Source organism: Passer domesticus, chromosome 8 (genome assembly GCF_036417665.1).
Source record: "Passer domesticus isolate bPasDom1 chromosome 8, bPasDom1.hap1, whole genome shotgun sequence".
In the NCBI taxonomy this organism is placed as follows: Eukaryota; Metazoa; Chordata; class Aves; order Passeriformes; family Passeridae; genus Passer; species Passer domesticus.
Window position 1 is genome coordinate 35102910 of NC_087481.1, and position 12254 is coordinate 35115163.

A 12254-nucleotide genomic window follows, 5' to 3' on the forward strand; every position below is an offset into this window, starting at 1 on the left:
GACTTGGTTTCAGATGTAAAGTAAGCTAAATAGGTGAAAGAGTTCTCTTTAAACTGTCATCATTAATTTAAGCCAAACTTAATTAAAAAAATAAACTGAAACAGCTGGGTGTAGGAAGTGGCTGGCTGACCTCAGTGCTGAGGCTGTTTTCCTTTCTCCTTTTAAACCATTGTTCATCAGCTTCCACTTAAGGCAAACCAGAACCGTCAGACTAACCACAATCAAAACCATAGGGCTTGCTTGAATCTAATATTTCTCTCTGTGTCATGATGTCCATTAAAAGAAAGTAAGGAGTATCACTGGCAATCCTTTTACACATTCTCATGGTGCCATGCTATGTTACCTGAACGAGAGGACCAGTGAAATACTTAAAGCCTCAAAAACATCTTCTATTCCAGAAGACCTTTGAATGTGCTTAAGTGTTTATAACATTTGAAAAACCATTATTTCTACTTCTTATTCTACACAAACTTCTGAATAAAAGCAGAATCACTGCTTTATCCCTGCCTATTACCCTAGCCATCCTTTGTCAGGCTGAGGTAAATAGTCAGATCTTTGGGGTAGTTGCAGAAATGCAGTGCAGGTCCATGCTAATGGCTGAAAGGCAGCCTGCTTCAGCTTGGGGTGGAGAGTAGTGCACTGCTCCTCTGGAGGGCATATAAAGAATCTCATTTACTTGATTTCCAAATCGTGGGAATATGATAAGCCTGCCCCAAAAATATTCTACTCCTAATGTCACTGTGCTAGTCCAGCCCAATGGTGGGTTCATTCCTGCACAGCTGTCACCATGGAGCCCTCTCAGAGGGAAGGACTCCTTATGGCTCACCTACTATTGATTTTCTCTTGTGGGATGTCCAACGAAGCATCTGTTTCTATGTGAAAATACTAGAGTGTTATTGAAACTCATCAATTCTGCAGTAGGAGGAGATTACTAACATACAGCACACTCCCTATACATTTCAAATACAGATCAAGTGATAGTTTCTGAGAGAAGTTATTCCACAAGTAATCAATTATCCCTGTGAAGGAAACAAGATCTCTCAGTTTTTTTCTTAGCTGATAGTCATCAATGCCCTCAAGCACATCCTTTTTACTTTGGTGGGACTTACTAATGTGTCTGAAGTTAATAATATGTTTAAGACCCATATTTCAAGAGTCTGAAAGACTTATATAATGCAAATAATCATCCTACCTTTGCAGAGCTTGTCTTAGCTTGGAACAGCCATCAGAAAGTCATTCAGGAGCATGTTTTACCACACAGAGAACAGAACTTAAAAAAACACTTAACACCACACAAAAAACCCAGGATGGACTAATGTATATTCTTGTGGTAGTGAGAAACCTTAAACTCATTCATTAAGGTAACAAAATGGTGGTTACATCACAGCTCCTGCTGCAACGGGGAGCACTGGTGCATGCACATGTGCCATGTACAGACAACAAGTTACAATATTTTTCAGTATCTCAGTAGCATATTGGCACACTTTGAAATTTCTAAAGGCAATTCAAGACAAATATCCCAATCTGCAAAACTTTGATTTTAAGTCTTTTTATTTTTGGTGTTAGCTCTCATGTCTAGATTCCCAGTACCACTGTAACAAAGTAGGAGTTTCTGGTGGTTTTGTGTGAGTTCTCCATCCCTTTTAAATTAGTCTAGTTAATGCATTTTTATCTCAGTGACACTTTTCCTCCCAGCCCAGTGCCAATGCTATCCAAGTTGTCTAATGGCTTTGAAAAACCCACTGTCTTCTCTGGATCGTTTCACACATTTAAAAGGACCATCTATCAATTTGCTGTTAAAAAAACACATCAAACTCAAACCCATGGTGGTTCTGTGTGTTGAAAGGAAATGGTGATCTGCCCATCCAACAAGGATTAAAGTTACCTTGTTCCTTTCTGTTCTGGCTAGCTCCTAAAAATCAGCTTTGACTGTTGTGGATGCACTCGGAAATGTGAAAACCACAGCAGGAGCTTGTGCTGCAAAGGGCAAAGTGTTCCTCAGTCCTGGCATGTCTCACTGTGGGCTAGGGGAGCACTTACCTGGTGCTGCTCTGGGCTGGGGCACTGCTGAGCAGATCCCAGAGCTCCTGTCCCCTCCGTGATGGCACTCCTGTCACCTGGAAAGGTTGGTGTTGCCTGGTCTCTGCTGCAGGGGAGCCCAGGAACCATGAGATGAGTGGCACGAGCTGCCTTCCCAGGCTCTGCAGCACCTTGTGTAGTTGGAGCAGTAGTAGAAAAACATCAGAGGGAATTTTCCCTGAAAAGCTTTGAAATCAATATTCCAGTAAATTATCACATGCTGAAGAATAAACAGGTTGTCCCGGGATGAAGCAATTAATTTGTTTTACTCTTTGACCTGCTAAAATGCAAAAATTGCTGTGGAATTTACTCTGTGTGACATGTTCAAGCAACAGAGCAGTCTCCATTAGTGCTAGTGTTTTTCTAATTACAGCTATAAATAAAAGCTAACCTCCATCCCGATTCAAAATGGATTCCATGCACTGCCAGGTGCATAGGTGATGCAATGCAGAGAGATGAATGCAGCAGCATTTGCATCATCATATTGACTTACAACTCGGGGTTAATTATTGCATTCTTTTGCCAAGTACTGGGGCAGCCATTTTTAGTCATTTCCAAAATGCTAAAAAGAAACTTGACAGCTTCTCATTAGATTAGAATAGACAAGAAGCTTGAATCAACAGTGGAATTTTATTAGGAATGCTCAAGTATAAAAACAAGAGCTTTTAATTTTGATATTGTATACTTTACACTATATTGATTTGGTTTTATTGATTTTTAATAAAAAAAGTGTAAGTGTTTCTCCAGTGGTGTAAATGAATTGTTATTGTGCCACGGAAAACAGAAGACTGCACCACAGTAATTAACATCTCCTGGCAAGGAAACTAAGTGAGCTTGCTGCTGAAATGGGCTTTAAAACATATTTTGACACAGCGCAAAGGCGAGCACATGCCTGCGAGGGGGTGATGCTGCAGGGATGGCAATCGCGGCGAGGACTCGCATCGCAGCAGGAGCCTGGCAGCTGCACAAGGCCCTGTGTCCCTGAGCTCAGCTGGGGCAGGCACAGGCTCCCAGCCGCCTCCTGTGCTCTTCACACAGCAGTCTGGGGGTGGCTGTGGATGGAAGGTGGGGTGTTCTCCTCATGTAGCAGCTATTTTGAGGCAGCTCACCAAACTGCAGAGGTGCAGCTGTGAACCTTTCTGATGCTTTCAGTTCTGGGCATCCACGCATTATCCTCTGTCATGTGCAGGGTGCCCTGTGTAGGTGTAGGGGGCTTCTGGGCAGTTCAGCACACAGAGAGACCCTCAGGCCTGGCTGGAGCTGCTGGGCACTGTAATGGACTAAGAAGCTTGGTCCCACCAAACAAGAGAAAATGAAACACCACATACAGCAGCTATTCCAGCATCAGCTGAAATGAGGAAACTGAAGATAAACGTCTCTTCTCCTCCTCCATGAGGCATCTTTAGAGGACTTGAACAAACTTCAGTAAAATTAAGTCAATACAGCTAATTCCTGAAAGATTACAGTTCAACTAAGAAGGAAAAAAAAAAAGGACCATGTCTCCAAGTAATGAGTAAGGAAAGGAAGATACAGATAGCTGAACAGATTAATTAGCAGCTGGGAGATGAATACTATTGTGTTAGCTACTGTAACTTAAACCAACTCAATCCCTTCTTCTGAGACCATCTACATTACAGACTAATTATAAGCTATGTGCTACAAGACAGGAAGCTCTTCTTAAATAAGTTAAAACACATCCAGTGACAGTGATAAATCCATTAATAAAAAGAGAAAGCTCTCAATAGCTTTTCTCACACAACCAAGTTTTCTTCATTTGTACTAAGTTAAAAAAATTTGATGAAGTAAATAATATTTTAGCTCAGCACAAATGGCTCCACATCAACACATCACCCAGAAGATGCTCTGTGAGTACCCTCAGACAGAATGTAAAAACTGCTGGTGAAGACTAACCCTAAAGCTGGAAGTAGCAGGACATGGAATATTTATAGGAATATTTAAAAGAAGCTCAATATGAATAGAGGATGTCTGCAGGAAGGGAGACTCTGTAACCACCCCTAGCCCACAGCAGGACAGTCTGTAACCACTAAGGTGTTCAGATTTAGCTGAGAGAACAGCTAAAGCCCAGCCTCCAGCTCAGGAATCGGCATCCTTTGGCCTCTCAGGCACCTGCTGCATATCTCTTGCCCTAATCTCCAGTTTCAGGGAAGCTTACACTATTATTAACTCCCTGGTTCCTGGTTCTCTCGTGAAGATCCTACATCTAGGCAAAGTCAGAAAGGCATTGGGTAAACAGGAGAAGATTTCTGTAACTGTTTTCTTTTTGTTGGAAGTGACATAAAAGTGCAAATTGATAGTGCTTTATGTTTTCTTCAGAGGAACATGGCTTACATGGTAGGTAAATCTGATCTCTCACCTACTTTCTCAAAAATGTAACTAAAGCTCAGGTTACTTTTGGATACTCCATCCCACTGCTATCTTTTCCTCTTGTGCAGATCTTCACGTGAGAGTCTTGCCATGGCATGCAAACCAGGCTCAAAAAGAGTGTCCATATGTCATTTAGCCTTTGGTACCTGTCATCCAAGGGGTACCAATCTTCTTGTGAGAGCACCAGTGTGGTCCAGCTATCTGGAGCAGAATTCAGTTCCAGGGTGCATTAGAGGCTCCTTTGTGAAGCTTCTGTGAAACATGTTTCAATAATTTTGGACAATTGAACTAGATTTTGTATAAAAATAAAATTCTCTGTCAATGAGAGAATTGCTATCTACTTGCTATGTACTCTTCCTATTGTCAAATTGATTTTTGCCCATAAAGAGCAGTTATTGGTGCACATATATCCCCAAGTATTCAGACATCCTTCTTGTTGATTACAGATGGTTCCAAATCAAAGCCTCAGGTTCCCAAACCTTGATATTTCAGATAGATTTATAAACATAAGAACAGAAAACTTGATTCCATCAAAGTAATAGCTTATGAGATTAGTTATAATATAAAATTTATTCTTCATGAGTACCATTTTCCATTCTCAGTCAGTTTTCCAGAAGTCCTGCTACTGGGTGAATGACTCAGAAAGCTTTAGACCTGACAAGCACGGCCTGTATGAGCAGATGGTACAAATTAAGGAAGTTGTGCTCTGTTATTTCAGCCGAGAATCTGAAGTTCAAATATTTGTCTGTTTTTCATATAACTGTATTTGATATCAGGAGCCTAAATCAGTGAAAATAGCAGCAAAACTTTTACTGGTGTAAGTGGAAGACTGAGATGGGCAAGACTTCCTCCAAACAGGCTCAATAGAAGTCATCTGTCACAAAAGTGGCAAAAATTTTTAACATGCTCATGGGCAAGATGAGACGTATAAGGCAAGAGCAAAGTCATGGGTGATTCTAATTCTGCTTGGTAGAGCACTGCATGACCAAAACTTTCTTTAAATTTTAGGAAATTCTAACTTCCAATGGGGTGGTACAAAATATATCTATACTGTTAAGTGGATCAAGGCCTTATGTGTTAGTCATGCTGATAAAATTTTGTTACCCTTATGGTGATCTGTAGGAGAAAGAATGTTTGCCTGCAGAGGAGATAAGACAGTAAAACTGCTCTGCTCTCGTACTGCTGTGATTCAGTGGTCAGGAGCTATTTCCACCATAGAGAAGTTCAGGTCCAACAAAAATCCTCTGGCAGTCTCAGCTAGTGACGTCATGACAGCTTCAGACAAAGCCTTTTGCTCGAGATAGGATATGAATTGAAACAATCTGGTAAAGAAAAACATTCAGTCAGTATTCAATAGAAGTACAAGTCTAAAAGTCTCCCCCCACCAGACATATTTTAATGAATGCATAGTTACAGAGTGACTATGTTATCTCATAGTTTTCTTGTGTCATTAACAGAGAAGAGAGTTTTAAAAAAGTGTCTTCACAGAAATCTTATTCATATGTTTTATTATATGTTCCAGCATGGGCACCACTTTAGTTTAATGGTATGTTGGATGATGGTACAAATTTATAGCCAAAGGTTTACATCACAGACAGCTGGAATGAATAACAATAAATTAATTTAAAGTGCTACAGAAGTGCTCCCCATAGTATGCAGTGCTTATATGCTCAAGACTAATAATTTATAAATGCACATCTTTTATAATACTGGTCTAAAGTCCTGAAAGCAGCTGGTTAAAAAGCAGTCACATGACATAATTATTTTCATTAATATTTCAAATGCATGGTTAGGGTGGGCACCATGGTCATTAGCATTAGATAGCTTTCGTTTATGATCAAGTGTGATGAAGCAATAGCCACACAGAAACTAGCTAAGCACTGGCAAACAACCTTTGGGAGTCCTGGGGAGCTCCTGCTGCTTCTTCCACGTGCTCTTTAGAAGCTAGTGGTCATCACAGCTAAGGCTGTTTCCCTTCCTTTTGCTTCCTGTTGTGTTTGTCACATTAGACACTCAGAAGGCTTGAAGAATAAAAAGAAGTGCTGTGAGTGCAGCCAGAAGCAGCTGTGCATCTCTGCATGGCTTTCCTTCCATCCCCAAGCACCAAACAGCAGCGGTGCAGAAGGCAGTGAGGGGCCCAGAGGGTGCTCTAACCCCTGCCCTCATCACACCAGCAGTGCTAATTTCAACACTGAGCAAATACTGAGCTTTCAAACAAACTCCTGCTTGGATGGGGTAGGTTACCTGAAAACATTTTACTTGCTTTGGGATGACACATTTTTGGTTCTGTGTCAGGGAATAAGAGAAAAGTGATGCCTCCAGGCAAACTGGAGTATTTGCAGTAAAGCATTTTGGAGATTAAGGATCAGGACAGGCCATAAGCTTTCCTTTTGGGGCACAGGACTATTTTTTCCCTAGCATAACCCAATGTCCTTCTGCAGTCTTCTGTAGTGAAAGGGTACATTCACTATTACTAGTGAGGGTAAAAGAGAAACCAGCTCAAATAACTTGGGTAACGTTGCATCTTTTCCCCAGTACAGCTTTCTGGCATATCTCACTGCAGGGATGTCACTTGCCTTAATACCACCCTTACTTTCTCCAGGCAAATCTGGTTGCCTCTGACTTTTCTTGGTGAAAATAATTTACTTCTTAAATGCAGAGTTGTTAATCTGAGGTTATAGAAGGAGTCTTTCACACTGAAAGAAGGATCATGAATAATTTCTGTGTCTCTTCTTTTGGGCCATTGCCATATATTAGACTACATATTTGAGTCATGGCAGATTGAAAAAATATGCACCACAATCAACCCCATTCACTTTGGTGGTTCTTTAGCAAAGGAAGTGGAGAAAGAGACAAAGTGGGCAGAAGTATCATCATGTGGTCCCTCCCCTCCCTCTTTTTAAAGAAAAGAAAGCTGTTTGTGCTACACAGAATTCAACCTTCTACATAACAATGCCTGATTAACTTTTTTTAGTATCACAAACATTTGCAAGTTCATACTCTTTCTCCTCTTCCTTTCTGGCTTTCTTTGAAAGTACTTTGTAATGCAACACGTTTTTCCAGAGGTCAATGGGGACATATTTGCATTTTGATACACTTCAAATTTTTGCCTCCAGCACGCCACTCAAATGCGCTGTGCTAATCAGAAGGCAGTAATGATCTCCTACGTGCTTCAAGCGGGTGGCTGGGCATAGAAAAGCACCTCAAAATGCAAAATTCGTGAGACAGCAATACACAGCAAAGATAAATAAATACAAAAAAGGGACGATGCTGGCAACAGCAGTGTGGATTTGTAAGCTGAGGGCTCTGCCTGAAATAAGCAGCTAATGTGTTTATGTGCACCACTGGAGTGATAAGGGGATTGGGGGGGCTCCTGCCTCAGCCAGCTGCACTGATGGACTGCAGGTTTCTCTGAGCAGATCACTTGTATGTCAATATACCCAGATGAGGCATAAGCATTTCTGAAGGCTTTTTATATTGTCAGTGATACCTCATGTTCTGAACAATCCAAATCCAAGATTAGGAAGGATCTAGGAAAATGGGGCAGCCCCAAAGCATGGGTTTAATCTGTGTAGAGGTCTTTTATTTTTAGCAGTAATGATTGGTTTACAATCAAATTTGCCTGTCCAAAGTGAGTGGGTATATAAAGCTATATGGGAAAAGAAAAAATGCCAGAACCCAAGAGATTATTTATTTAAAAAAAAATTTAAAGCATGAATATTTTTGACAGACAGAGTCACAAGAAAACCTGAGCACTTCCCCAGTAACCACTGCATCAGGAGAAAAACTCCCGATAAGCAGATGTTGCTTAGGCAGCAATCAGCCAGGCAGAGTGTGTGTGTGTGTGTGTGGAGGGATGGAGAGAGAGCCAGGCAGACAGGTATTAAGGCACTGTGGTGAGTGTGTGTGTGGCTGCAAAGGATGGCAAACTGTGTATGAGAAAATGACATATGAGCAAAACCAAGCTGCTCTGCTGAGTATTTTATATGTATTTTTAAGAGAAAGAAGCAAGAAGAAACCCGGAGAGAGAGACTGAAAAGACAAGGCAGGAATGACCAAGCAATTGCATGTCTGGACTAACAGCAGCATAAGGCAAGAAACCCAGGCATCAGGGAAATCATCTAAAGCCATATTGATTCGTTTTGGAGGTGAGAAAAAGCAGATGCACTTAGCTACTCTGGAATGGCTCTGACAGCAGCTACAGCTGCTTGATTTTACCTTTTTTTTTTTTTTTTTTTTTTTTTTTTTTTAAACGAGTTTCATTCACAGAAAGCTGGCACTGTAAACCCAAATCAGCCTGCACCCCTCGCTGCATCACCTCTTCCCCAGTGATGGAGCTGCCATCAAAGCGCGCCCAGCCAGGCAGCGCCTCCAGCCAGCCAACAGAACCCAGGCACCGCCAGGATGGAAGAGGGAGAAAGAGAGGGACGGGGGAGGGCAGCGGATCAATGGCTGGAATGCAGCAGCTCTGGCCATTTCCAGAGAGCTGGGAGCTTGGAGGCAGAGCGGGTTCCGAGCCCATCCATCTCCTCGGCAGACAGCAGCTCTTCCCCGGGAGCTCTGCCCGGCCCGGCCCTCGGCAGCGCACAAAGCGAGAGAGGGAGCCAGGACTGGGCACTGCTGGTCCTTGCACCCAGAAAATAGAGGTGCACATGGCATGGGAAAATAAAGGGGTTTAGTATTCTGTAGGGAATCCTGTGTACTGGGGAATGGGGGTTTCAACACGGAGTACTCTACATGGAAACACTATCAGGTGTTGCTGGCACTGCTTCCAGTAAAGCCAGCAGTGTGTCAGGCAGGCCTTTGCTCTTTAGATTTGCACTGACACCTTAATTCAGCTGGTCCTTCCTCTGTTTATCCAAAGATGTAATTATAGAATTCATACAGAGACACTATGGCTGAGACTTCAAAATACTGCTTTTCTGGAAGGCAGATACCTGTGAAGGTCTGCTCTAGGTGACTTATCCTCAGTCACAGAGTGAACCTGATCCTCAGCCAAGGCTTCTGAGTCTTCCCCAGACTCAGATTTTTCTCATGCAAACAGCTTATTCTGTGTGAAGTGTGGTTTCAGACCTATAAAATTCAGTTCAAACTGCGAGCATAGTTACAGCAAGCAGTTCAAAATGTTCATTTTCTGTTTAAAAAGAAACCAGACTCCACAACAGTGAAGGTATGGGATGTCCAGGAAGGTTTCCTTAAGAATAAAAATAGTACTGTTTTATTCAGTATAAAATTAAATTTGGTGTGGTTTTATTATTTCTGGAAACAAAAATCTAGGTGCTTTTCTAAATCTGCTCTCCTAGCAACTCAGATACTGTCCCATCCTTCCTTTTTTCTACACCAAGAACCTCAAGTGTAACTAGGTAGGGGTGTGTACATGTGTGCTCACTGGCTTGGTCTCTCACAAACATCTACTGAGGAGCACCTTATTTGTATGAAATGTGAGTTTGGTATAAAAAAGATCAGAAAATTTCTATCAATACAGTTTTTCTAAAGAAAACAGCTTTCACGTAGATGGAATGTTTCACAACTATATAAAATCCATTTTTCCATAGAAAATGGTATTCTGGTCAAAATTTAACATTCACTTTACTGAAGGTACATGAAAAAAATAAGCAAACATTGTCCTAAGTGGCACTTATTCACATTTTTTATTTGCTACTCTGTGAAGTGTAAATCCAGAGTAACTTCCTTGGCCTCATTCAAGTTACTTTGACTTATCCTGTTGCAAATAAGTTTGAAATCTCAGTCTGGTTCTTGTGATTAATATCTTTACCTTCTAGGTTTATACGTACGGGGAAAAATGTAAAAAAAACCACAGTGCAATTCAAACCAAGAGGCTTAACGGATTCTGCATCAGGACTGTTGTAGAGTTCCAACTCCCAGAGCATTTGGTTTCAGTACCAGTGGTTAGAACATGTCAGTGTGTACATTTATAATTAAGAGTAAAAACATATAACCAAGTACTTAAAATAATTTACAACTATATTTTTATCAGCTATAATTTGAAAATGATCAGTGTTACACAGAACACTGGCTCAATTTTAAAGGTTAGGTACATCTTCCACTAAATTAAACATACCTTAAAATATTCTTAGATCTGATGACTGAGTAGTTTAACAGCATCTTAGCAATACTGAAACATCCTTGTAAGTCTTTAGATTTATTTGTAGGCCAATATATTTTCTTTTTCACTTGTTAAAAAAATTAATCCTTTGCTTTAGGTAAAGAAAGAAAAATTACCTTGAGATAGGGTGTGTCTGGTCTTCAGAAAATCGCAGACCATTCCCACAGAAGCCAAACACTGGCACAAAGTTTTTGTATTACTGGAAGTACTTTAGGATCTGGAGTATGAGTCAATGGTAGTTCACTGCATGGATTCAAGTGGAGAAGTTAGTTATTAATATGCAAATGCTACTTTTTATTTTTAATCCAGCTGGTTTGCAGCAGGCCAGATCACTTCATCTAAAAGTATCAATTAAAATGATCACGAGTGCTGCACTGCTTCAGCGTGACAGGAATCACCTTGAGCAGGATCTCTTGTAATTGGCTTTTAATGCTTTTCCAAAGGAGTGCCAATTTTCTGCATCTGATAAATAACTAAGTTGGGGTAATTCTGTTCTCTAAGGCAAATATATAAAGTGAAGGAAACAGGATGAGAGCAAATTAATCCCTAGTGTAAACTCACTGACTCCAGTGGTATTACACTAGAAATACTTGCAGATTGGGGTTTCTTATGCATAAAGTGACGTGAATTGTGCCTAATAAGAAAGTACCTTAAATCATGCCTTGGGCAAAATAGCTCAGTTAATCCCAAAATGTTGTTGCAAGAAAATCCCTTCCTTTCCACAGTTTTCTAAGGGAGCTACAAGGCATGTTACATAGCCAAGCTTTCCAAGGAATTTAAATAATTTATTTTCTTGATTCAGATCAGCCTAATATTTTTGTGAAGCATTTTATTGGTTAATTTTAATATTTTTTCCCCTCCCAGCCACAAACCAAATAGATTTATAAGGTTACTTATTGTAAAACTTCACAGTTTTTCAGTCAGCTCTTGCATATATTACAGAAAATGCCAATTCTGCTTCCTTGTCTCTAAGCCCTTAAATAATCTGGGCCCCCTTTTAATTCTGCTTGTATGAAGTCAGGAAACATTTTCCTCGAGTTACATGAGCACTAAGTAACACAGTTGCACAAAAATGATTTTTTAAAATTCCAGTATATAATAAAACCAAAAGGAAATTAAGTGAAAATGGCCAGTGTAATGAAATGCTGGCACTCAGTCAGAAGTTAGGTGCTGAGGTTTACTTTCATTCTCCTGCCCAACCCTTATCTAAAATACTATGAGAGAAAACAAACACTAAGATGACAATACTGAAATAAGCCCTAAAACATTTCAGAAAAATCTCTGCTATGATTTTTCCCCTTTGTAATTGACATATACATTGGTAAATCTTTTGAGAAAATAATGTTTACAGGCAAAAAGGATTCTGTCAAATAATTTTCAGCCAGCTTTCCAAAGGAACACTGCTGTGAAAAAAAACCAATGAAAATCCTTCCCAATACGTCTGTGTGGTGTGACTAACCATTGAGCCCAAGAGTTTCAGGTTTGCCCCAGTGTGATTGCTTTCTTTCCTACCGACTGCTTTCATTTCTGAAGATGGCATCTTTCACATGAACAGAGCATGCTGCTCCCTATTCCCTTCTCAGCACTTCCACGTGCAAAACAGCAGCCACAGAAGGCTTTGCTGGTGATGTGCTACGCATCAGACCCACTTGCAGTGCTGGCA

General features: G+C 40.6%; 1 long non-coding RNA gene across 6 annotated transcripts in view; it reads right to left on the reverse strand.

Annotated features, from left to right (window-relative positions):
• Positions 1–4966: 4966 nt before the first annotated feature.
• Positions 4967–12254, reverse strand: part of LOC135306432 (uncharacterized) — a 327734-nt gene continuing 320446 nt past the window's right edge. For all 6 annotated transcript variants that reach the window (XR_010367252.1, XR_010367249.1, XR_010367250.1 and 3 more), the window contains 2 exons: positions 10708–10834; positions 4967–5786 (listed from right to left, as the gene is read on the reverse strand). This is a non-coding gene — a long non-coding RNA (uncharacterized LOC135306432). The remainder of the gene's footprint in view (positions 5787–10707; positions 10835–12254) is intronic.